Here is a 27,778-nt window from a genome sequence, read left to right as displayed (position 1 = left end):
CTCGTGGCAAGGTGGTGGCCCCCTGGCCTTCATCTTTGGCAGGTATTTTTCTTATTTTCTAAAAAGTGTCTCCGTGAAGTTTCAGGTCATTCCGAGAACGTTTGCTCCTGCACATAAATAACACCATGGTAATTCTGCTGAAAACAGCGTTAGTCTGAGTTAGTTCCATTCAAATCATGCAAGTTAGAGTCCAAAACAAGGGCAAAAGTGTTTGGAAAAGTAGATACGTTGGAGACATATCAACTCCCCCAAGCTTAAACATTTTCTTGTCCTCAAGCAATTCAGTTGACATACTGAAAGTGATAAAGAAAAACTTTTACAAACTCTATTTTCTCTTGTTCTTGTAAATATGTAAAGTCAGCATTCAAGTTTTCAGCAAAGATTATAACTAACCACATTTGCAATAACGCATAGGTCTCAAGTTTACTCATATCAATAGCATAATCAACTAGCGAGCCATAATAATAAAACTCGGATGACAACACTTTCTCAAAACAATCATAATATGATATAACAGGATGGTATCTCGCTAACCCTTTCTGAAACCGCAAAACATAAATACAGAGCACCTTTAAAGAACAAGGACTGACTAGACATTGTAATTCATGGTAAAAGAGATCCAGTTAAGTCACACTCAATCTATCTATACCTATACTAATTTGTGACTCCCTAGAAATTACTGCGTTAATCAGTAATTACGAGCCGTTAATCTAACGGGACCGAGTAATTACGGTGTAGATTAATCGAGTTTGACAGAAATTACCCGTTATGCCACGGGCAAGTGAAAAAGCGGTTCATTTTATTTTCCACCTGTCCTACCTTCTTCTCTCTCAGGCCTATTCTTTCTCCCATCTCCTTGCAGCAACTCAAAAAAATCCCCTTGCAGCCGCCACCGTAAGCCCCTACCACCAGCCCACAACAGAGTCCCAGCCGCCGACTCTCAGGTGCTCTCCGCCTCCCTGGAAGGTGGGATCTTGCCGCCGTCCCGAACTCGTCGACTCTCTCCACCCCTGAGGTCTCATATCTCCCAAGGATCCTCTCCAACCCGGAGTTCCTAGCGGAGGGCACCAACTGACACCGACCTTCGGAGGCGAGGCAGGCCGCCCCTCCTCCGACCATCCAACCATAGAAGTGTGGCTCCTCCGACGAGCGGAGGGGCTCTCCTCTCCCATCGGCCGGTGCCTCGACTCCGACTCCTACAGCTCGCGCCGACTAATGTCCTCTGTCGCCACATCTTAACCACACCGTGTTCCTCTGGGCATCGTCATGAACCTCCAAGCAGATAAGCCAACCTTCATGTGTATGTCCCGTTATATCTCTACCCAATTCTTCTCTGCTTTGTTTTTCAGGAAGAAGCTGGATTGGTGGCCGTTTCCGGTTTCCAGCATGCAGATGGGTATGCCAACGGCTGTTCCTTGGTTGAAATATGCAATGCATCTTGCTGAATTCCAAGCTGTACTATTTTGGGTCTGCATACATACCCAAGCAGGGGAGATAAAAGCAGCAAGTTGGGTAGAAAACTCGACATGATTCTCGGTAATACTCTTTACTTGGTGCTTGATGATATTTTTGATGATTACTCTTTACTTCGTACAAGGTACTTGATGATTTTAATATAGTATGGCCCTGCTGTAGATAGCAGTTTACATACATGCCTGAATATGTTCAAGATGCATTGCATTGTGGCACCATCAATGGTTCAGCCGACTGTCAAACACACAGACGCGTCGGACATCGAAGGCGGAGGGCACCCAACTCTCAAGGGTGCAAGCAGAAAAAGAAGAAGCCATTGGAATAATTTGATCCTTTTCAGGGGCTAATTGAGACCAGAAGAGGAAACATCCATTTCTGTACATCAAGAAGCATAGCAGAAAAATTTCAATGTGTGCCCATTGTTGCCTCTGATCTCTCTATGTTCTTCACCGCGCCAATGCCCAGCCACATTCATAGTGAAAAGAACTATGTCTCTACAAAACAAACATACAAGGTGGACCTGCTTTACTACCTGGTACCTGCACATAGGGTCGTCAACACCGTCATCCTGCCTGTTATGCTGCCGTATCAAGTTTGGGTTCAAAGGAGTCAAGTCAAAAAGGCCAAGAGCGCTATGCATGTGATTCTCCACTAATCTCTCCTCTTTACCAATCGTTTACGTTCATCAATTCATGTTTTTTTAACAAAAATAGGGAAGATGTATTCAACTTTGCTTCATCGTTTCTTATTAGTTGTAGGTAATTTATATTGAGCTGAATTAGCATCGTTTCTTGAACAAACAATTCTTGCAGTACGGTTCGAGAGATGGGACAAACGTACGAGAAATAAGATACATAATCACCAATTCATATATGAATGTAGATTGTACCAATCATGTCTATTACTTAGATTTATACATCAGCATAATAGTGTTTCCGATAGTTTACATACTGCACATAGTGTTCTCTGAAAACTTTAAGCAAATTACTTTGACCCTCCACGTTGATTCTACAGTTTTATGATGATTAGTCCATCTAATCAACCCAGGATCGACGTCTCTGTTTCTCTTTATGGTGGGCAAGGAGGAGAAGCGATCTCTCTACCGTGGCCACCCACTGCAGCTACTGCCGAAGTATGAGCAATCCCCGATGCCAAGATCATAGAGCAATCTCTTGCAATTTTGGGCTTTTGGCCGTGCGTCCTCTCTTTGGCTCTGAGGCCGATTTCGCTACTCTTCCGCTGAGGTCTGAACTCCTGTTTTGTTTTCTCTGTCGTAAATAAAATCGTTGAGGATATTCACCAGGATTGGCGCTGCAGGTTCTCAGTTCATGGAATCATTGTTTGGATCTTCTTCCCGGTGCCAAAATATGTTGATACGCACTCTGTACAAGAATCTGCGAGGTGTTTTCCTGTAGTCTGCCCATTTTTCCCAGTGCAAGTTCTGTTTGAAATTTCTTATCTGTGCTTAACCAATATATGCAGCCTGATAGTTTATTGAACATTTGTTCCATCTTATTCTGTCCCTAAAATAGTTTTTTGTGGAAAAAATGTTTTTACAGGACTGATAGATAAATTGGTGTTGTATCCTAGAAGCAGAAACATATCCCATAACAAACATTTAATTTTTTTCTTAAGAACATTGCAACTGTCATCTGGATTGGGACAAATTTATCTAAGTTGATCTTCTCAAACTTGATTGCCTTTTTCGGGAGAATAAAAGGGCACTCTTTACACCATCCTTGATTTCATCATATATGTCTAGGTGTCGTCCTTCTACTACTCTACAACCACCAGCACTCAAATTTCCCATCTATAGATGTGTGTACTCCATGTGTTTGATGGGATGTACAAGAGAAAAATCATAGACTCATTGGCAGGGGCCTTATCTTTTAGTTTGTTGAGTAGGGGTGCATGCTTCAGACTAAAACTTGGTGGGTTTAAGTGATAATGACATATAGTATCACGATCACAATTCTTCTGATGTAATTCAGGTATATATCTTGACTGTAACCCTTTCTTAGACTACGACATCTTGCACTCCTATTCTTTAAAGGATTTGGTCTTCCCAACATTACACGGCGTACATGCATGTTCTTCATGCAAATTATGAGCTCATGCCTGTAAAATTAACATATTGTACGCTTCCAACTAAGTACTGACTACCCTTTTTTTATTCTCCATATCATATACCGAGTGGAGGAATTACATTGGAGTGGTGGTGGCGTTCTAATGGATGTTTCCTCACCTGAAATAATATGAAATAAATCACGTTTGTGCTTTGTTTGATGTTTTCCTGGTCTGCTCACATGCTTATGTAATAGTTCCCTCGGATTGTAGGAACGAGCTTCATATAGATAGGCAAGAATATGTTTATGATCAATCAAAGACAATAGGAACATCTACTAAAATCTTTATGAGTGTGTATCATATGAATTACTTTGATTGCAAGTCCAACGATCTTATTAGTAACTAAGTTTGGAAACATATGCGCCGTTAGTTTTTCTCTAGCTCTTGCCTTCTGTACGTACTGAACTGAAATTGCAATCTTCAGGAGATGATGTAGTGCTTCAAACAACTCATCATAGTAGTTTGCTAATCATTGTATATTGTGAGTTTTACTGCTTGCTCTGATCCAAAATAAGTGTCGCGAAACTTATTACACTTATTTTGGATCGAAGGGGGTACTATTTTTGGGGAAAAAACATCACGTTGCTCTCTTTCTGTTAACATCTATGTCTGAGATTTAATAGAAGTCCTCAGAACTACATGGTGACATTATGTTCAGCAAAAGAAATTTCTATCAGTGGTAGATCAACAAACATAAGTGGGTTGCCGGCCTTGACGAGAGCTACTCATGTGCACGTGTTTCATTTTGCAGCCAGATGCATTGTATCATGAGTGTACACGACTACTGGAGTAGTGTGGAGGCGTAGTTATATTTCATTATTAATTTCTGCAGGCAACCAACGTAACGACAATGTAGTGTAGCCATCACGGCTAATGCTTCTATTTAATTAGCTTTCTTGCAAAATGATTCATACATATATGTACATGGGTGGAACAACTGATTGGTCTGAAGTGACAACATCTTTATCCAGAAATCGATATATACAAATAAAGAAGGAAAAACATCAGGCAAAGCACAAACGCGACTATTTCATACTTACAAAAGTCCTCATATTTACATGTTACAAAAGCTATCCTTATGGATGATGCATGACAAAGTTCTCATATTTACATGCCTGAGTATAGACGTATGTCATATATCACTATTTGTATAGCTCACTGTTAACTGATTAAATATACATCTTACACCTATCTAGAAACTGCCAATTCAATATATTATTTTTATAAATAAATTGATCAATAACTGAAGGAATATAATAAAGGCATCTATCCAACATTTATGTAAATAAGAAGGCAATGTAACGAAGAATGAAATCATACATTTAGTTTAGTGTCATTCGGCTACGGTATTCAGAAAAAGTTAGGGTAAATATTTATTCTTAATGGAATAAATCAACCGTGTAAGATAATATAACCAAATTTGTTTCCTATTATTAGGGAATTGCATGTATAACCCATAGGATAGTGTGCATGCATTCGTTCTCTGCGACCAAAACATGAAAACTAATTATTGCCCTCTCATCTTGGTATGATAATACACATTTTGCATGGAATCGAGTGAAAACATATGAAATAAAGTTGTGGAAAATAAAAATATTATCTCATGAATAAGTATAAAAACATTTAAGATGCTGGAGGGATTGCTGATTGTTTTTCTAACTACTAGAACCAGAGAAAGTGTTTACTTTCATCGCACCTCTTGATCTTTTAAAATTAAACATAGATCCTTATATATTCTGTATTGGAAAATTTTGAAGGAGATAGCACATAAAATGAACTTCACATTTGCAACGATGTTACCCACCAATACCGCCTTCATATTTATGTCAACTGTATATCATAGTATTGGAGAATAATGAGAGATGGGACGACCAAAAAAGGAAACATCATACAAACCATCTAATCACAACTTGACCAAACAAATAGTAATCCCTTTCCCCTAGATCACTTAAAATATATTACATTAAAAATATTATTATAAATTATATATCAGTGGAGAGTTAGCATTATAAAATAGAATTTAATTACCAAATTATGTAATCATATTAGATATGCATGTGCTACATACCTACTGTCCATTGTTTTAAACCAAAACCATTTTTTTGAAGTGGTAAATGAAGCAAATCACGTAACACAAAACAAAAATAATTATCAAAGTGTATTGCTTTACATGCAAGCCCGTGCGAATGCACGGGTTGACGACTAGTGTAAACTAACAGTAATGAATGCAAATGACAGCGGTGCTCTCCAACGGGTGCTTTTTAATAAGAGGATGATGACTCAGCATAAAAGTAAATAGATAGGCCCTTCGCAGAGGGAAGCAGGGATTTGTAGAGGTGCCAGAGCTCGGTTTTGAAATAGAGGTGAATAAAATTTTGAGCGCTATACTTTCATTGTCAACATAACAACCAAGAGATGGCGATATCTTCCATGCTACACACATTATAGGCGGTTCCCAAACAGAATGGTAAAGTTTATACTCCCCCTTCCACCACAAGCATCAATCCATGGCTTGCTCGAAACAACGAGTGCCTCCAACTAACAAGAGTCCCAAGGGGAGTTTTGTTTGCAATTATTTTGATTTAGTTTGCATAAAGCATGGGACTGGGCATCCCGGTGACCAGCCATTTATCTCGTGAGTGAGGAGCGGAGTCCACTCCTCTTGAGAATAACCCGCCTAACATGGAAGATACAGACAACCCTAGTTGAAACATGAGCTATTCAAGCATACAAAACAGGATATTTATTTGAAGGTTTAGAGTTTGGCACATACAAATTTACTTGGAACGGCAGGTAGATACCCGTATATAGGTAGGTATAGTGGACTCATGTGGAATAACTTTGGGGTTTAAGGGATTGGATGCACAAGCAGTATTCCCGCTTAGTACAGGTGAAGGCTAGCAAAAGACTGGGAAGCGACCAGCTAGAGAGCGACAACAGTCATGAACATGCATTAAAATTAATCAACACCGAATGCAAGCTTGAGTAGGATATAATCCACCATGAACATAAATATCGTGAAGGCTATGTTGATTTTGTTTCAACTACATGCGTGAACATGTGCCAAGTCAAGTCACTTAAATCATTCAGAGGAGGATACCACCCTATCATACCACATCATAACCATTTTAATAGCATGTTGGCACGCAAGGGAAACCAGTATAACTCATAGCTAATCAAGCATGGCACAAGAAACTATGATCTCTAGTTGTCATTGCAAACATGTTTATTCATAATAGGCTGAATCAGGAATGATGAACTAATCATATTTACAAAAAAAAAAGAGGTCGAGTTCATACCAGCTTTTCTCATCTCAGTCAGTCCATCATATATCATCATAATTGCCTTTCACTTGCACGACCGAATAGTGTGAATAATAATAATAGTGCACGTGCATTGGACTAAGCTGGAATCTGCAAGCATTCAATAAACAGGAGAAGACAAGGCAATATGGGCTCTTTTGTCAGATCAACAATAATGCATATAAGAGCCACTTCAATAATTTAATCATGGTCTTCTCCTATCGACCCCCAAAGAAAAGAAAAGAAATAAAACTATTTACACGAGAAAGCTCCCAACAAGCAAAAGAAGAACAGGAAATATTTTTGGGTTTTCTTTTTAATTACTACTACAAGCATGGAAATTAAACTGATTAAAAGCTACAACTATTTTTTTGGTTTTTCTTAAGGTTTATTAAACACACAAGAAGAAAGCATAAAAAAGGAAAGTAAACTAGCATGGATGATACATGAAAAAGTATGAGCACCGACATCTAGCAATGAGTGTGTGAGCATAAATGTAATGTCGGTGAGAAATACGTACTCCCCCAAGCTTAGGCTTTTGGCCAAAGTTGGTCTATGGCCACGGTTGGCCTGGCTGATATCCATAATAGTAGCTGGGGTCGTACTGTGATGCAGCAGCTATCGCCTGCTGAGCTGCAGCGTGGCGACGAGAGGCCTCCTCTCTCCTCTCATACTCATCTGCCTCCTCTCTAGTAATAGTATATCCTCCTCTTGCCTGATAATCAAAGAAGGCAGGAGCAGGGAGAGTAATACGGATAGCATGACGTCTGTCAAAGATTAGTCGATACTGGAGAGGTGATTCGTTCCTCTCGACAAACTGGTGGTGAACCATAGCATTAAAATCTAGATAGGCAGGAGGTAATTCAATATCATCTTCGCGTACATCTATACCAAGAAAATTAGCTACGCGGGTTGCATAAATTCCACCAAAGAAATCTCCATTAAACCTATTAAGATGCAACCTACGTGCAACAATGGCTCCCAAATTATAAGATTGGTCTCCTAACACAGCACTGAAGGAAATATGCCCTAGAGGCAATAATAAAGTTATTATTTATTTCTTTATATCATGATAAAAGTTTATTTTTCCATGCTATAATTGTATTATCCGGAAACATAATACTTGTGTGAATACATAGACAAACTAAATGTCACTAGTGTGCCTCTACTTGACTAGCATCTTAATCGAAGATGATTATGTTTCCTAACCATAGACATGTGTTGTCATTTGATTAACAGGATCACATCATTAGGAGAATGATGTGATTGACATGACCCATTCCATTAGCTTAGCACCCGATCGTTTAGTATGTTTGCTTTCTTCATGACTTATACATGTTCCTATGACTATGAGATTATGCAACTCCCGTTTGTCGGAGGAACACTTTGTGTGCTACCAAACGTCACAACGTAACTGGGTGATTATAAAGGAGCTCTACAGGTGCCTCCAAAGGTACATGTTGGGTTGGCATATTTCGAGATTAGGATTTGTCACTCCGATTGTCGGAGAGGTATCTCTGGGCCCTCTCGGTAATGCACATCTAATAAGCCTTGCAAGCATTGCAACTAATGAGTTAGTTGCGAGATGATGTATTATGAAATGAGTAAAGAGACTTGCCGGTAACGAGATTGAACTAGGTATTGAGATACCGACGATCGAATCTCGGGCAAGTAACATACCGATGACAAAGGGAACAAAGTTTGTTGTTATGCGGTCTGATCGATAAAGATCTTCGTAGAATATGTGGGAGCCAATATGAGCATCCAGGTTCCGCTATTGGTTATTGACCGGAGACATGTCTCGGTCATGTCTACATTGTTCTCGAACCCGTAGGGTCCGCACGCTTAACGTTATGATGATAGTTTCATTATGAGTTTATATATTTTGATGTACCAAAGTTTGTTCGGAGTCCCGTATGATCACGGACAAGACGAGGAGTCTCGAAATGGTCGAGACATAAAGATTGATATATTGGACGGATATATTCAGACACTGGAAGTGTTCCGGGTGATTTAGGAGAAAACCGGAGTGCCGGAGGGTTACCGGAACCCCCCGGGAGAAGTAATGGGCCTTATGGGCCCTAGTGGAGAGAGAGAGGGGTGGCCAGGGTGGGCCGCGCGCCCCCTCCCCCTCTGGTCCGAATTGTACTAGGAGAGGGGGGCGGTGCCCCCCTTTCCTTCTTCCTCTCCCCCTTCCTTTCCCCCTCCTAGTAGGAGTAGGAAAGAGGGGAGTCCTACTCCTACTAGGAGGAGGACTCCTCCTCTTTGGCGCGCCCAAGGGCCGGCTGGCCTCCCCACTTGCTCCTTTATATACGGGGGCAGGGGGCACCTCTAGACACACAAGTTGATCCTCGTGATCGTTTTCTTAGCCATGTGCGGTGCCCCCTTCCACCATACTCCTCGATAATATTGTAGTGGTGCTTAGGCGAAGCCCTGCGACGGTAGAACATCAAGATCGTCACCACACCATCGTGCTGACGGAACTCTTCCCCGACACTTTGCTGGATCGGAGTCCAGGGATCATCATCGAGCTAAACATGTGCTAAAACTCGGAGGTGCCATAGTTTCGGTGCTCGATCGGTCGGGCCATGAAGACGTACGACTACATCAACCGTGTTGTCATAACACTTCTGCTGTCGGTCTACGAGGGTACGTAGACAACACTCTCCCCTCTCGTTGCTATGCATCACCATGATCTTGCGTGTGCGTAGGAAAATTTTCAAATTACTACGTTCCCCAACAGTGGCATCCGAGCCTAGGTTTTATGCGTTGATGTTGTGCACGAGTAGAACACAAGTGAGTTGTGGGCGATATAAGTCATACTGCTTACCAGCATGTCATACTTTGGTTCAGCGGTATTGTTGGATGAAGCGGCCCGCACCGACATTACGCGTACGCTTACACGAGACTGGTTCTACCGACGTGCTTTGCACACATGTGGCTGGCGGGTGTCAGTTTCTCCAACTTTAGTTGAACCGAGTGTGGCTACGCCCGGTCCTTGCGAAGGTTAAAACAGCACCAACTTGACAAACTATCATTGTGGTTTTTGATGCGTAGGTAAGATTGGTTCTTGCTTAAAGCCCATAGCAGCCACGTAAAACTTGCAACAACAAAGTAGAGGACGTCTAACTTGTTTTTGCAGGGCATGTTGTGATGTGATATGGTCAATACATGATGCTAAATTTTATTGTATGTGATGATCATGTTTTGTAACCGAGTTATCGGCAACTGGCAGGAGCCATATGGTTGTCGCTTTATTGTATGCAATGCAATCGCCCTGTAATGCTTTACTTTATCACTAAGCGGTAGCGATAGTCATAGAAGCATAAGATTGGCGAGACGACAACGATGCTACGATGGATATCAAGGTGTCGGGCCGGTGACGATGGTGATCATGACGGTGCTTCGAAGATGGAGATCGCAAGCACAAGATAATGATGGCCATATCATATCACTTATATTGATTGCATGTGATGCTTATCTTTTATGCATCTTATCTTGCTTTGATTGATGGTAGCATTTTAAGATGATCTCTCGCTAATTATCAAGAAGTGTTCTCCCTGAGTATGCACCGTTGCGAAAGTTCTTTGTGCTGAGGCACCACGTGATGATCGGGTGTGATAGGCTCTACGTTTAAATACAACGGGTGCAAAACAGTTGCAACACGGAATACTCAGGTTATACTTGACGAGCCAAGCATATACAGATATGGCCTCGGAACACGGAGACCGAAAGGTCGAGCGTGAATCATATAGTAGATATGATCAACATAGTGATGTTCACCAATGAAGCTACTCCATCTCACGTGATGATCGGACATGGTTTAGTTGATTTGGATCACGTGATCACTTAGAGGATTAGAGGGATGTCTATCTAAGTGGGAGTTCTTTAGTAATATGATTAATTGAACTTAAATTTATCATGAACTTAGTACCTGATAGTATCTTGCTTGTTTATGTTTGATTGTAGATAGATGGCCCGTGCTGTTGTTCCGTTGAATTTTAATGCGTTCCTTGAGAAAGCAAAGTTGAAAGATGATGGTAGCAATTACACGGACTGGGTCCGTAACTTGAGGATTATCCTCATTGCTGCACAGAAGAATTACGTCCTGGAAGCACCGCTGGGTGCCAGGCCTGCTGCTGGAGCAACACCAGATGTTATGAATGTCTGGCAGAGCAAAGCTGATGACTACTCGATAGTTCAGTGTGCCATGCTTTACGGCTTAGAATCGGGACTTCAACGACGTTTTGAACGTCATGGAGCATATGAGATGTTCCAGGAGTTGAAGTTAATATTTCAAGCAAATGCCCGGATTGAGAGATATGAAGTCTCCAATAAGTTCTATAGCTGCAAGATGGAGGAGAACAGTTCTGTCAGTGAGCATATACTCAAAATGTCTGGGTATAATAATCACTTGATTCAATTGGGAGTTAATCTTCCAGATGATTGCGTCATTGACAGAATTCTCCAATCACTTCCACCTAGCTACAAGAGCTTCGTGATGAACTATAATATGCAAGGGATGAATAAGACAATTCCCGAGCTCTTCGCAATGCTGAAAGCTGCGGAGGTAGAAATCAAGAAGGAGCATCAAGTGTTGATGGTCAACAAGACCACTAGTTTCAAGAAAAAGGGCAAAGGGAAGAAGAAGGGGAACTTCAAAAAGAACAGCAAGCAAGTTGCTGCTCAGGAGAAGAAACCCAAATCTGGACCTAAGCCTGAAACTGAGTGCTTCTACTGCAAGCAGACTGGTCACTGGAAGCGGAACTGCCCCAAGTATTTGGCGGATAAGAAGGATGGCAAGGTGAACAAAGGTATATATGATATACATGTTATTGATGTGTACCTTACTAATGCTCGCAGTAGCACCTGGGTATTTGATACTGGTTCTGTTGCTAATATTTGCAACTCGAAACAGGGACTACGGATTAAGCGAAGATTGGCTAAGGACGAGGTGACGATGCGCGTGGGAAATGGTTCCAAAGTCGATGTGATCGCGGTCGGCACGCTACCTCTACATCTACCTTCGGGATTAGTATTAGACCTAAATAATTGTTATTTGGTGCCAGCGTTGAGCATGAACATTATATCTGGATCTTGTTTGATGCGAGACGGTTATTCATTTAAATCAGAGAATAATGGTTGTTCTATTTATATGAGTAATATCTTTTATGGTCATGCACCCTTGAAGAGTGGTCTATTCTTATTAAATCTCGATAGTAGTGACACACATATTCATAATGTTGAAGCCAAAAGATGCAGAGTTGATAATGATAGTGCAACTTATTTGTGGCACTGCCGTTTAGGTCATATCGGTGTAAAGCGCATGAAGAAACTCCATACTGATGGACTTTTGGAACCACTTGATTATGAATCACTTGGTACTTGCGAACCGTGCCTTATGGGCAAGATGACCAAAACACCGTTCTCCGGTACTATGGAGAGAGCAACAGATTTGTTGGAAATCATACATACAGATGTATGTGGTCCGATGAATGTTGAGGCTCGTGGCGGATATCGTTATTTTCTCACCTTCACAGATGACTTAAGCAGATATGGGTATATCTACTTAATGAAACATAAGTCTGAAACATTTGAAAAGTTCAAAGAATTTCAGAGTGAAGTTGAAAATCATCGTAACAAGAAAATAAAATTCCTACGATCTGATCGTGGAGGAGAATATTTGAGTTACGAGTTTGGTGTACATTTGAAACAATGCGGAATAGTTTCGCAACTCACGCCACCCGGAACACCACAGCGTAATGGTGTGTCCGAACGTCGTAATCGTACTTTACTAGATATGGTGCGATCTATGATGTCTCTTACTGATTTACCGCTATCATTTTGGGGTTATGCTTTAGAGACGGCCGCATTCACATTAAATAGGGCACCATCAAAATCCGTTGAGACGACGCCTTATGAACTGTGGTTTGGCAAGAAACCAAAGTTGTCGTTTCTGAAAGTTTGGGGCTGCGATGCTTATGTGAAAAAGCTTCAACCTGATAAGCTCGAACCCAAATCAGAGAAATGTGTCTTCATAGGATATCCAAAGGAAACTATTGGATACACCTTCTATCACAGATCCGAAGGCAAGACTTTTGTTGCTAAATTCGGAAACTTTCTAGAGAAGGAGTTTCTCTCGAAAGAAGTGAGTGGGAGGAAAGTAGAACTTGATGAGGTAACTGTACCTGCTCCCTTATTGGAAAGTAGTACATCACAGAAACCGGTTTCTGTGACACCTACACCAATTAGTGAGGAAGCTAATGATGATGATCATGAAACTTCAGAACAAGATACTACTGAACCTCGTAGATCAACCAGAGTAAGATCCGCACCAGAGTGGTACGGTAATACTGTTCTGGAAGTCATGCTACTAGATCATGATGAACCTACGAACTATGGAGAAGCGATGGTGAGCCCAGATTCCGCAAAATGGCTTGAAGCCATGAAATCTGAGATGGGATCCATGTATGAGAACAAAGTGTGGACTTTGGTTGACTTGCCCAAAGATCGGCAAGCAATTGAGAATAAATGGATCTTCAAGAAGAAGACTGACGCTGACGGTAATGTTACTGTCTACAAAGCTCGACTTGTCGCAAAAGGTTTTCGACAAGTTCAAGGGATTGACTACGATGAGACCTTCTCACCCGTAGCGATGCTTAAGTCTGTCCGAATCATGTTAGCAATTGCCGCATTTTATGATTATGAAATTTGGCAGATGGATGTCAAAACTGCATTCCTGAATGGATTTCTGGAAGAAGAGTTGTATATGATGCAGCCAGAAGGTTTTGTCGATCCAAAGGGAGCTAACAAAGTGTGCAAGCTCCAGCGATCCATTTATGGACTGGTGCAAGCCTCTCGGAGTTGGAATAAACGCTTTGATAATGTGATCAAAGCATTTGGTTTTGTACAGACTTTTGGAGAAGCCTGTATTTACAAGAAAGTGAGTGGGAGCTCTGTAGCATTTCTGATATTATATGTAGATGACATATTACTAATCGGAAATGATATAGAATTTCTGGATAGCATAAAGGGATACTTGAATAAGAGTTTTTCAATGAAAGACCTCGGTGAAGCTGCTTACATATTGGGCATTAAGATCTATAGAGATAGATCAAGACGCTTAATTGGACTTTCACAAAGCACATACCTTGACAAAGTTTTGAAGAAGTTCAAAATGGATCAAGCAAAGAAAGGATTCTTGCCTGTGTTACAAGGTGTGAAATTGAGTAAGACTCAATGCCCGACCACTGCAGAAGATAGAGAGAAAATGAAAGATGTTCCCTATGCTTCAGCCATAGGCTCTATCATGTATGCAATGCTGTGTACCAGACCTGATGTATGTCTTGCTATAAGTCTAGCAGGGAGGTACCAAAGTAATCCAGGAGTGGATCACTGGACAGCGGTCAAGAACATCCTGAAATACCTGAAAAGGACTAAGGATATGTTTCTCATATATGGAGGTGACAAAGAGCTCATCGTAAATGGTTACGTTGATGCAAGCTTTGACACTGATCCGGACGATTCTAAATCGCAAACCGGATACGTGTTTACATTAAACGGTGGAGCTGTCAGTTGGTGCAGTTCTAAACAAAGCGTTGTGGCGGGATCTACATGTGAAGCGGAGTACATAGCTGCTTCGGAAGCAGCAAACGAAGGAGTCTGGATGAAAGAGTTCATATCCGATCTAGGTGTCATACCTAGTGCATCGGGTCCAATGAAAATCTTTTGTGACAATACTGGTGCAATTGCCTTGGCAAAGGAATCCAGATTTCACAAGAGAACCAAGCACATCAAGAGACGCTTCAATTCCATCCGGGATCTAGTCCAGGTGGGAGACATAGAGATTTGCAAGATACATACGGATCTGAATGTAGCAGACCCGTTGACTAAGCCTCTTCCACGAGCAAAACATGATCAACACCAAAGCTCCATGGGTGTTAGAATCATTACTGTGTAATCTAGATTATTGACTCTAGTGCAAGTGGGAGACTGAAGGAAATATGCCCTAGAGGCAATAATAAAGTTATTATTTATTTCCTTATATCATGATAAAAGTTTATTATTCATGCTAGAATTGTATTATCCGGAAACATAATACTTGTGTGAATACATAGACAAACTAAACTCACTAGTGTGCCTCTACTTGACTAGCTCGTTAATCGAAGATGGTTATGTTTCCTAACCATAGACATGTGTTGTCATTTGATTAACGGGATCACATCATTAGGAGAATGATGTGATTGACATGACCCATTCCATTAGCTTAGGACCCGATCGTTTAGTATGTTGCTATTGCTTTCTTCATGACTTATACATGTTCCTATGACTATGAGATTATGCAACTCCCGTTTGCCGGAGGAACACTTTGTGTGCTACCAAACGTCACAACATAACTGGGTGATTATAAAGGAGCTCTAAGGTGTCTCCAAAGGTACATGTTGGGTTGGCGTATTTCGAGATTAGGTTTTGTCACTCCGATTGTCGGAGAGGTATCTCTAGGCCCTCTCGGTAATGCACATCACATAAGCCTTGCAAGCATTGCAACTAATGAGTTAGTTGCTAGATGATGTATTACGAAACGAGTAAAGAGACTTGCCGGTAACGAGATTGAACTAGGTATTGAGATACCGACGATCGAATCTCGGGCAAGTAACATACCGATGACAAAGGGAACAAAGTATGTTGTTATGCGGTCTGACCGATAAAGATCTTCGTAGAATATGTGGGAGCCAATATGAGCATCCAGGTTCCGCTATTGGTTATCATGTCTACATTGTTCTCGAACCCGTAGGGTCCGCACGCTTAACGTTACGATGACAGTTTCATTATGAGTTTATGTATTTTGATGTACCAAAGTTTGTTCGGAGTCCCTGATATGATCACGGACATGACGAGGAGTCTCGAAATGGTCGAGACATAAATATTAATATATTGGACGGCTATATTCAGACACCAGAAGTGTTCCGGGTGATTTCGGAGAAAACCGGAGTGCTGGAGGGTTACCGGAACCCCCCCCCCCCCGGAGAAGTAATGGGCCTTATGGGCCCTAGTGGAGAGACAGAGGGGCGGCCAGGGTGGGTCGCGCCCCCTCCCCCTCTGGTCCGAATTGGACTAGGAGAGGGGGGCGGCACCCCCCTTTCCTTCTCCCTCTCCCCCTTCCTTTCCCCCTCCTAGTAGGAGTAGGAAAGAGGGGAGTCCTACTCCTACTAGGAGGAGGACTCCTCCTCCTTGGCGCACCCAAGGGCCGGCCGGCCTCCCCCTTGCTCCTTTATATACGGGGGCAGGGGGCACCTCTAGACACACAAGTTGATCCTCGTGATCGTTTTCTTAGCCGTGTGCGGTGCCCCCTTCCACCATACTCCTCGATAATACTGTAGTGGTGCTTAGGCGAAGCCCTGCGACGGTAGAACATCAAGATCGTCACCACGCCATCGTGCTGACGGAACTCTTCCCCGACACTTTGCTAGATCGGAGTCCGGGGATCGTCATCGAGCTGAACGTGTGCTAAAACTCGGAGGTGTCGTAGTTTCGGTGCTTGATCGGTCGGGCCTGAAGACGTACGACTACATCAACCGCGTTGTCATAACGCTTCCACTGTCGGTCTACGAGGGTACATAGACAACACTCTCCCCTCTCATTGCTATGCATCACCATGATCTTGCGTGTGCGTAGGAAAATTTTGAAATTACTACGTTCCCCAACAAGCACTCCTAAGAATACTGAGATCGGGGACACACATGTGACATGCCTCATCTTTACCATTAATGCATCTACCTATGAAGAGAGCAAAATAATGTATAGCAGGAAAGTGAATGCTCCCTATGGTAGCTTGTGTAATATCTCTAGATTCTCCCACAGTTATGCTAGCAAGAAAATCTCTAAATTCATATTTGCGAGGATCCCTTATACTATCCCATTGTGGAAGTATGCATGCAGTGGTAAAATCCTCTAAGTCCATGGTATAAGATTTATCATAAAGATCAAACAGGATAGTTGGAGAATTACGTGAAGTTGAAAATTCAAACCTCCTCACAAAAGAACTAGTGAGATTATGATACTGACTGCACTTCTCTTCCTCGAAGCTCACGAGATCAACATTACACAAATATGCATTGAATTCTTCTTTTATTCCCGCTCGATCCATAAAATTTTCAGAAGGCCACTCACAAGGACGCACTGGAGCGTCTCTTGGTGGCTCTTCATCAGCATCTCGCATTGCAAGCCTGGGTCATTGCTTCCTTGAAGAACCACCTTGGAACATTTTCCTAAGCATTTTTCTTCCTCTGAAAAATTCTGATTTTTTTAGTAACTTCAAAATAAAAGTAAACCAAACTCAATAATATTGATAGCAACTACTCCTACAAGTGCCTAGGGCCTATATCATGCATCAAAACTATTTTTGACCATATAAATTTGACATGCAAGCTCAAGAACAGGGTCACCTAAGCAGCAAAAATTTGCAATGAATAAAGCACTAGAACAGAAAGTAATTGGACCAATGGGGGAGTCACATACCAAGGAAAATCTCCCCAAGCAGTTTTGTGAGAGGTTCTTTGAGCAAGGAGATCGAAAATGGCAGCAAAACAAGCTTGGACTCAGGTTTGAGCTGGTTATTCATGTTTGGGGGAGGAAGAAGGAGTGTATGGGTGAAAGGATAAGTGTACGAGGGCCACCATGGGCCCACGAGGCAGGGGGCGCGCCCTAGAGGGGTGGGCGCGCCCTCCACCCTCGTGGCAAAGTGGTTGACCCCCCTGGTGTGTTCTCAGTTCCATAAATCCTCAAATATTCTAGAAAAAATCATATTTAAATTTCAGGGCATTTGGAGAACTTTTATTTTCGAGGTATTTTTATATTGCACGGATAATCAGATAACAGACAGAAAAATATTTATTTTTATTTTATTTGATATAAATAACAAAAAGTAAAAGTGGGGTACAGAAGGTTGTGCCTTCTAGTTTCATCCATCTCATGATCATCAAAAGGAATCCACTAACAAGGTTGATCAAGTCTTGTTAACGAACTCATTCCGAATAACATGGAAGCGGAGAAATTTCGAATAACACTATGTTACCTCAACGGGGATATGCACATCCCCAATAACAAGAATATCATATTTCTTCTTGACAGTAGGAAGTGGAAATTCAAAACCTCCAAATATAATCGATGGATTTTTTCCAATAGAGTTGATACTATGAACTTAAGGTTGTTTCCTCGGAAAGTGTACCGTGTGGTCATTACCATTAACATGAAAAGTGACATTGCCTTTAGTGTAATCAATAACAGCCCCTGCAGTATTCAAAAAGGGTCTTCCAAGAATAATAGACATACTATCGTCCTCGGGAATATCAAGAATAAGAAAGTCCGTTAAAATAGTAACATTTGCAACTACAACAGGCACATCCTCACAAATACCAACAGGTATAGCAGTTGATTTATCAGCCATTTGCAAAGATATTTCAGTAGGTGTCAACTTATTTAAATCAAGTCTACGATATAAAGAGAGAGGCATAACACTAACACCGGCTCCAAGATCACATAAAGCAGTTTTAACATAGTTTCTTTTAATAGAGCATGGTATAGTGGGTACTCCTGGATCTCCAAGTTTCTTTGGTATTCCACCCTTAAAAGTATAATTAGCAAGCATGGTGGAAGTTTCAGCTTCCAGTATCTTTCTTTTATTAGTAATGATATCTTTCATGTACTTAGCATAAGGATTGGTTTTGAGCATATCAGTTAATCACATACGCGAAAAGATAGGTCTAATCATTTCAGCAAAGCGCTCAAAATCCTCATCATCCTTTTTCTTAGATGGTTTGGGAGGAAAAGGCATGGGTTTCTGAACCCATGGTTCTCTTTCTTTACCATGTTTCCTAGCAACAAAGTCTTTTTTATCATAACGTTGATTCTTTGATTGTGGGTTATCAAGATCATCAGCAGGTTCAATTTCTATGTCATTATCATTACTAGGTTGAGCATCATCATGAACATTATTATTAACATTATCACTAGTTTCAGTTTCATTACCAGGTTGTGTTTCAGCATCAGAAATAGAAATATCATTTGGATTCTCAGGTGTTTCAACAATAGGATCACTAGAAGCATGCAAAGTGTAACACCCCGGATGTAATTTACCTTAGTTGTACTCCAACTCTTGCTGTTTCCGGCGCTAAGTTATTATATTTCTCCGTTATCGGGTTTGTGTCTCGTGTGTTGTTATCTTTGTCATGCTTCTCATATCATGTCATCATGTGCATTGCATTTGCATACGTGTTCGTCTCATGCATCGGAGCATTTTCCCCGTTGTCCGTTTTGCAATCCGGCACTCCTATGTCACCCGGTGCCCCTTTCTACCTCTTTTCGTGTGTGGGTGTTAAACATTTCCGGATTGGACCGAGACTTGTCATGCGGCCTTGGTTTACTACCGGTAGAACGCATGTCAAGTTTCGTGCCATTTGGACTTTGTTTGATACTCCAACGGTTAACCGAGGGACCGAAAAGGCCTCGTGTGTGTTGCAGCCCAACACCCTTCCATTTTGGCCCAAAACCCACCAAAACTTCTCCTATCGTCTAGAGCGTTCGATCACGATCGCGTGGCCGAAAACCGCACCTCATTCTGAGCTTCCTAACTCCTCCTACCTTTATAAATAGCCTCCCCTCCAAAAATCACGGGTCTCCTCTCCCCCCTAACCCTAGAAACCTCCTCGCGCCGCGCCGGACATGTCTGCAGGCCGCCGGACATCCCGCCGCCGCCAATCGCCGCCTGCCACGTGGTCTCCCACCATCCACCGCGGCCCGCGGGGCCCGCGGAGAGCCCCCGCGGCCCGGGTCTTCGCGCGCCGCCGCCCGAGTCGCCTTCCTCATCGCGCCGCCCGGTCTCCCTCGTCGTCGGCCGCCGTTCCGCCTCCACCGCACCGGCGCCGCCTCATCGCCGAAGACGACCCCGCCGCCTCGCGCCTCGCCGCCCCGTCCTCGCCGCCTCACCGCCCGGCCACGCCTCGCTGCGTCTTCGCCGCCTCCGGCCAGTCCGGCTCCCTCCGGCGAGAGCCCTCGCGCCGGCGAGCTTCGACGATGTCGGCCACCGCGGCCATTGATTCCGGCGACCTCGACCTCGAGCTGCTACAGTGTCCGGATCCCGATCTGGATCTAGATCCGCTTTCGGTTGACCCTAACCCTAGATCTCAGATATTTTATGCAATATTTGACATGCCATAACTCTGTCATCGTAGCTCCGATTCGTGCGTGTAGCATATCAAAATGTTCATCTCGACTAGTACATCATTTCATCTCATTGCATCATTTTCATTTGAGCTCATATTGATGCCTGAAATGCTGTTGGAAGAGGGCTATGTGATGAATTTGTCAGATCTGTTTCAGCAAATAGCTTTTTGTCATTTTTGCCATGTTTAATGTGTGCATGCTATGATCCTGAGCTCTACATGTGTTTTGTTATATGTCATGCCATCTTTACAGAGATGCTTGCCATGTATTTTTGTGATATTTGTGGTGACTAGCATAAGCTTTCAAAGTAGCGTAATCGGTAATGCTGATTTTAGGGACTTAGAATTTCACTAAGTCCTTGTTCTATTTTTGTTGTTATGCCATATGTTCATGTTGTTTCCTAGTGATCCGTGCCTCTTTTGAGGATGATCAGTAAGGATGTTTTGTTAACATTGTGGTTCTCTATCCATCCATGTCTTTGTTTGCATTTATGGAGCATCCTAGCTTGAGTCAATCGAGCTCTACTTTTGCTATAAAATAATCCTGGCAGATTGTTGACATGTTTAGCGATTTTGCCGAGGATGTTGCTATTGATCCGTGCATGCTATGTTGTTGTTCTTGCCATGTCTAGCTTCTATGACATGTATTCTTGATGGGTGTATTCTTAGTTTGTCATGCCATGCTCTGTAGTGAGTGCATCGAGCTCGTAAACATGCCTACTCGTTGACTGATTTGCATGCTCCAGTTTTTCACTAAGTCTGGATCTGTTTGTGTTTTTGATATGTTCACATGCTTGCAAATGTATTTTCTGATCCATTTTGGCTCAAGGTCACTAAGGGAATTTTGTTAAGTGATTTGAGTAGCTTCATGCCATGCCTTTCCTTGCCATGTTAAGTTCCTGTAGATTGTAGTTTTCATGCTCTAAAGTGTGCTTCCTGATGATAAATTCCAGACTTATGTTAATTTCACTAAGTCTGAAACCTGTTATCATTTGCACTTTTGCCATGCTTGTTCGAACCTGTTAATGGATGAATTAGCCGTAGCTTAGTGTTCATCTTTTGTCAAGCATCATGAGTGGATCCTTGCCATGTATTTTGTTGTCATGTTTGAGTGTTGTAGCATATTTATCTTGACGCATTTAGTTGGTCACTTGCTGATTATCGCAGACCGGTGCCATATTTGTTTTGATTGTCATTTCCAAACCGTGCATCCGATTCCGGTGATCTTTATATTGATTTCAACCGAAATCAACTCACCTTTCCAGTGGAACTCTTGGATTTCCATGTTGAGGCCAGGTTCAATCATTCCTTGTCAAATCTTGCATATGCATCACATACCATATCCCGCATATCATACCATGTTTGCATCATGTTGTTTGAGAATTGCACGTGGTTGATTGCGTTCCTTTTTGCTTGTTGTTATTGTTTGGGTAGAGACGGGAGACGAGTTCGTGAACGAGGAGCCCATTGAGTTCGCTTACGAGGATCAAGTCAACTCTGAGAACTTTGCAGGCAAGATGACCATACCCTCAAAACCACTTTCTTATCATGCCTCCCATATTGCCATGTCAAACCTCTAACCCACCATGTCCTGGCAAACCGTTGTTTGGCTATGTTACCGCTTTGATCAGCCCCTCTTATAGCGTTGCTAGTTGCAGGTGAAGATTGGAGATCGTTCCTTGTTGGAACATTGCTTATTGTTGGGATATCACCATATTATCTTGTTTATCTTAATGCATCTATATACTTGGTAAAGGGTGGAAGGCTCGGCCTTTTGCCTAGTGTTTTGTTCCACTCTTGCCGCCCTAGTTTCCGTCATATCGGTGTTATGTTCCCGGATTTTGCGTTCCTTACACGGTTGGGTGATAATGGGAACCCATTGACAGTTCGCCTTAAATAAAACTCCTCCAGCAATGCCCAACCTTGGTTTTACCATTTGCCACCTAGCCTCTTTTTCCCTTGGGTTTCCGAAGCCCAAGGGTCATCTTTATTTAAACCCCCTGGGCCAGTGCTCCTCTGAGTGTTGGTCCGAACTGGGCAGCCTCAGGGGACACCTCGGGGAAACTCGAGGGTTGGTTTTACTCGTAGCTTGACCTATCTGAGTGTGCCCTGAGAACAAGATATGTGCAGCTCCTATCGGGATTTGTCAGCACATTCGGGCGGTGTTGCTGGACTTGTTTTACCATTGTCGAGGATGTCTAACCGGGATGCCGAGTCTGATCGGATTGTCTTGGGAGAAGGAATATCCTTCGTTGACCATGAGAGCTTGTGATGGGCTAAGTTGGGACTCCCCTGCAGGGATTTGAACTTTCGAAAGTCGTTCCCACGGTTATGGACAGATGGGAATTTGTTAATGTCCGATTGTAGATAACCTGAAACTTAACTTAATTAAAATGCATCAACCGCGTGTGTAACCGTGATGGTCTCTTCTGGCGGAGTCCGAGAAGTGAACACGGTATTGGAGTAATGCTTGACGTAGGTTGTTCTAGGATCACTTCTTGATCATAGTTGTTCGACCGTGCTTTTGCCTTCTCTTCTCGCTATCATTTGCGTATGTTAGCCACCATAAATGCTAGTCGCTTGCTGCAGCTCCACATCATACCTTGCCTTACCTATAAGCTTAAATAGTATTGATCGCGAGGGTGTGAGATTGCTGAGTCCCCATGACTCACAGTTTACTTCCAAACCAGATGCAGGGACCAATGATACCGTTCCAGATGACATGACCGAGCTCAAGTGGGAGTTCGATGAAGACTCTCGCCGTTACTATGTGTCTTTCCCAGATGATCAGTAGTGGTGCCCAGTTGGGGCGATCGGGGACTTTGTCGCATGTGGGGGTTGATCTTTATTTTGGTACCGTAGTCGGACCATGAGTGTATTGGATGATTGTAATGTTATTCACGTATTTGTGTGACGTGGCGAGTGTAAGCCAACTATGTATCTTTTCCCCCTTTACTTATTTACATGGGTTGTTGTGAAGATTACCTTACTTGCGACATTGCTTTCAATGCGGTTGTGCCTCTAAGTCGTGCTTCGACACGTAGGAGATATAGCCGCATCGAGGGCGTTACACAAAGTCCTATCATTTTTCTTTTTCTTCTTTTTAGAAGAACTAGGTGCATCTATATTATTTCTCTGAGAATCTTGCTCAATTCTCTTAGGGTGGCCTTCAGGATACAAAGGTTCCTGAGTCATTCTACCAGTTCTGGTAGCCACTCTAACAGCATAATCATTATCTTTACTATTCAATTCATTGAGCAAATCATTTTGAGCTTTAAGTACTTGTTCTACTTGAGTGGTAACCATAGAAGCATGTTTACTAATAAGTTTAAGTTCACCTTTGACATTAGCCATATAATCACCCAAGTGTCCAAGCATATTTCAATTGTATTTTAATTGTCCACCAAAATAAGCATTAAAATCTTCTTGCTTAGCCATAAATTTATCAAACTCATCTAAGCATGGGCTAGCAATTTTAGTAAATGGGATTACAGCTTTATCATATCTATAAAAAGAATTTACCTTTACTACCTGTGTCGGGTTATCAAGACCATGAGTTTCTTCAATAGGTAAAGGATTTGGATTATATGTTTCTTCAACAAGCGGTAAATTAAGACCATGTATTTCTTCAATAGGAGGTAAATTCTTAACATCTTCAGCTTTAATACCCTTTTCTTTCATAGATTTCTTTGCCTCTTGCATATCTTCAGGACTGAGAAATAGAATACCCCTCTTCTTCGGAGTTGGTTTAGGAATAGGCTCAGGAATTGGCTCCGGAGGTGTCCAATTATTTTCATTTGTCAACATATTATTCGATAGAATTTCAGCTTCATCTGGTGTTCTTTCCCTGAAAACAGAACCAGCACAACTATCCAGGTAATCTCTGGAGGCATCGGTTAGTCCATTATAAAAGATATCAAGTGTTGGGGATATTAATACTGGGCATAAACCGGCCTATCTGGGCCGGGTTAACCTCGTCAGTAGTTAAGTATGTTAAAGCCCAAGAAGACAGAGGAGGGCTCAAGGCCCATGGTCGGTTCAAGGCTTGTAGCCATAAACCGGCGTTAGTAGTTAACCTATATTGTAAGTTAGGAATAAGTAGAGACCAAACCGGACACATCTATGAGCCGGTATTGGGACTCCGTAAGCCGACGGGAGTCACCCGTGTATATAAGGGGACGACCCGGCGGCGGTTCAAGGACAACAGACAACAGCTCGAGAGATAGGCGAAGCTTGTTTGCTCCCTAGTCATCGAAACCCCATCAATTCCATCACAACTAGACGTAGGCTTTTACCTTCATCGAAGGGGCCGAACTAGTATAAACTCTCTTGCGTCCTTGTGTTCGCTTAACCCCTTCAAGCTAACCCGTCGCGATGGCTCCACGACTAAGTCCTTTCTCTAGGACATCTGCCATGACAAAACCATGACAGTTGGCGCCCACTGTGGGGCTATCGCACGATGGTTTCCGGTTCTTGGAGGGCCGCTTTGAAGGACTCGAGGGCTACGCTGTAGGCCGGATGACTAAGAGTCGTCACGGCAAGCTCTACATTGACGACGCAGGCTGGGGCCCCGAGGCCGGCTCAATTGAGTACGGGTTCCGGGTCCCCTTTGGTAGCATTCACGTTTTCATTGGCAAGATCGGCGAACCGGGCCCTGAGCCGGACATCTGCACCGACCTCGTCGAGACGGCTCAGCGTGCGTGATCTGCCCGGGTTAAACCGGCCATGAAGCGTGCCTTCGTGGGAGTCATCCAAGGAGGGAGTTATGAGGACGGATCGGAATTTCGCGGCGCGACCATCGTTTGTACCGGTGACGAATCTTCGACCGGAGAAACCGAATCTCTTTATCAGCTACAAGATGGCCGGATTGGGAGCTGTTCCGATGGTGACAGTATTCAGGACCCCTCCGATTTTCCCAACTGGGTTGGAATATTCATGGCCGGAACACAAGCAGCACTTCATTCTTTGACAGCTGCGGCAACGATCTCCGGTTCAGCAGCGGCAACGGCTGCCGGGGCAGGAGGCCATGTGCGCCCGCCGGCTCAGGTTCTATCAGAACTATTTGATGCGTTGGCTGTGCTTATGGCGGAAGTTAATCCGCCGGATCAGGACGTTCACAACGCGGAGATTGCAAAGGTAAAGGAACAGATCACCCAGGCCAAGGCGGATCTGGCGGCTGAGGACACCAGGATGGCCGCAGAGCGGGCCGCTTTAGACGCACAGGCCTACAGGCTTATGTTGGACCAGAGCGCATCGCATGAAGTCATGAGGAGGAAGCACTGATCCCGCTTACCCCCGGTTTTCGAGGCCAGAGACCTTTTCAACACTCCAGGACCGAGAGCCGGCAATCCACTGGAGGGAAACCGGGCAGAAGCCCCTGGGACCGGTGCACAGGTTCAGCCTCGTCAGATGGACCCGCCTCGTCAAAACACCATTATACCTCAGGCTGCTTTAACACCTCCGGGTCACTACTCCAACCCAATGGACAATCTTGTTGCCGCCGCTGCACGGCTGGAGGCCATTCCAATTGAAGGTGACTCGCCGCAAGCAGTAGAGACGCGACGGGTCAAGGAACTTCTGAGGATAGCTTTGGCCCAACAGGAAGCATACTCGTACAGCCGCGACCGAATCCACTCGACCCCCCGTCCAAGCCGGAGCTATAGCAGACATATGGATGAACCAGCAGTGTCGAGTAATGAACGACGTGGCGCACCCCGTGACAACAACCCAGCGGGTGGTGCTGATAACGCTCAGGAAGTGGTGGACCGGGCCCCGCGCGCAGGGAGGCCAAGTTAGGCACACAGCATCAGGCTTGGCAGCTCACGTCGGTTCGTCCGACCACCTTGATTGAACCTGGTGTTACTTCTAGTTCTTTGGGGGTGCCTTGCCTTATCCCCGCTTTACGCAACGTGCGCCTGCCCAAGGATTTCAAAGGCCCGCGCAAGGTACCGAATTACACGGCGAATCAACCTCCAGAGACATGGGTGGAGAGCTATGAGATGGCCATGGAGATGCTTGATGTGGATGACGCGGTGTGTGCGAAATACTTCACCATGATGCTTGAATGAACGGGCCGTACTTGGTTAAAAAGCTTGCCGGCTAATTCTATCAGTTCATGGGCCCAATTACGAGCCCGGTTTATCAGCAATTTCAAGGATACCTATAAACAACCTATGTCGATAGTGGACTTAGCTGCATGCGTCCAGGAGGAAGGAGAATCAACGACTCATTGGGTGCGCCGGGTTTCACAAGTGTTGCACTCCTCAGACCGCATCAACGCTGACACCGCAGTATTAACCCTAGAAGGCAACTGCCGGTTTGGGCCCCTGAAGCTGAAGTTGGGACAGATGAAGCGTCATTGCACCGACATGGGGACCCTCATGGCCGCTTTGGTGAAATATGCTGATTCTGATAGTACCAAGGATCCCGAATCTGATGATGACAAAACAGGGAAAGGGAAGAAGAACAGCAGCTCCAAAGGTCAGCAGCATCACTGGGCAGGCAATGGTGGTGGAGGCAAGCGCAAAGCGGATGGTAACGTGGAATTTGTGGCTAATACCAACACACAGGACAATGGCCAGCGACTCAAGGGTAGACCGAAAAATCGTAATGGAGCACCCAACCCTAACGCAAACCGCCTAAACTATCTGCTAAGCCAGCCCTATCCAAGACATGGGACAAAGGAGGCGCCAGCAAACCACCTTTGGAAGGATTGCTTTATTATGCAGGAGTTCAAGAATTCTAATAATTTCCGGTATGATCATGAATCTGGCGGTTGCTCAGGATCCGGGCCGGGTTACGGTGGAGGAAGTTCCGGTTCATGATTCAATGGTAATCCGGGTGGACATAATGGTCAAAATAGTCAGAACAACCAGGGTGGTTACAACCAACAGCAGAAACAGTCAGGTTACCAGAGCAACCCAAAGCAGTTGAGTAATGGGCAGTACCATGTCTTCACCACTAGCTTGGACAAGCGAGACCGGAAAGTTCAGAGGCGGGCGGTCAACTCTGTTGAACCAGCCATACCCCGTTATCTATGTTGGTCTGAACAACCAATCATATGGAGCAGAGAAGATCACCCTCCCCAGGTAGATAATCCGGGTCAGTTGGCTCTGGTGGTGGCACCTCAGGTGGGAGGTTACAAGTTCACGAAGGTGCTCATGGATGGAGGGAGCAGCATTAACATCCTGTACTATGAGACCTTCCGTCGTATGGGACTAGCAGATAAGAATCTCAAACCGTCTAATACCGTATTCCACGGTGTAGTGCCTGGCAGATCAGCATATCCCGTTGGTAAGATAGCTCTGGAAGTGGCCTTTGGGGATGATCATGATTCCAGGTCAGAGACATTGACGTTTGAAGTGGTGAAAATCCAAAGTCCATATCATGCCCTGTTTGGGCGACCGGCCTACGCCAAGTTTATGGATCGACCCTGTTATGTGTATTTGCAGCTCAAGATGTCGGGTCACAAGGGGACAATAACGATTCACGGAAGCCGCAAAATCACTTTGGAATGCGAGGAAGGAGATGCGGCTTATGCAGAGTCGGTTTGTGCCACCGAGGAGTTGAAGTACTATAAAGACAATGTTGATCCGGCGGACATGACTCCGTTGAAGAAGCCAACTATGGAGCATGATCCGGCCCTGAAATTCAAAT

The sequence above is a fragment of the Triticum aestivum genome, chromosome 7A, assembly GCF_018294505.1.
Source record: "Triticum aestivum cultivar Chinese Spring chromosome 7A, IWGSC CS RefSeq v2.1, whole genome shotgun sequence".
Classification (NCBI taxonomy): Eukaryota; Viridiplantae; Streptophyta; class Magnoliopsida; order Poales; family Poaceae; genus Triticum; species Triticum aestivum.
Note: the sequence above shows the minus strand (reverse complement) of the source record.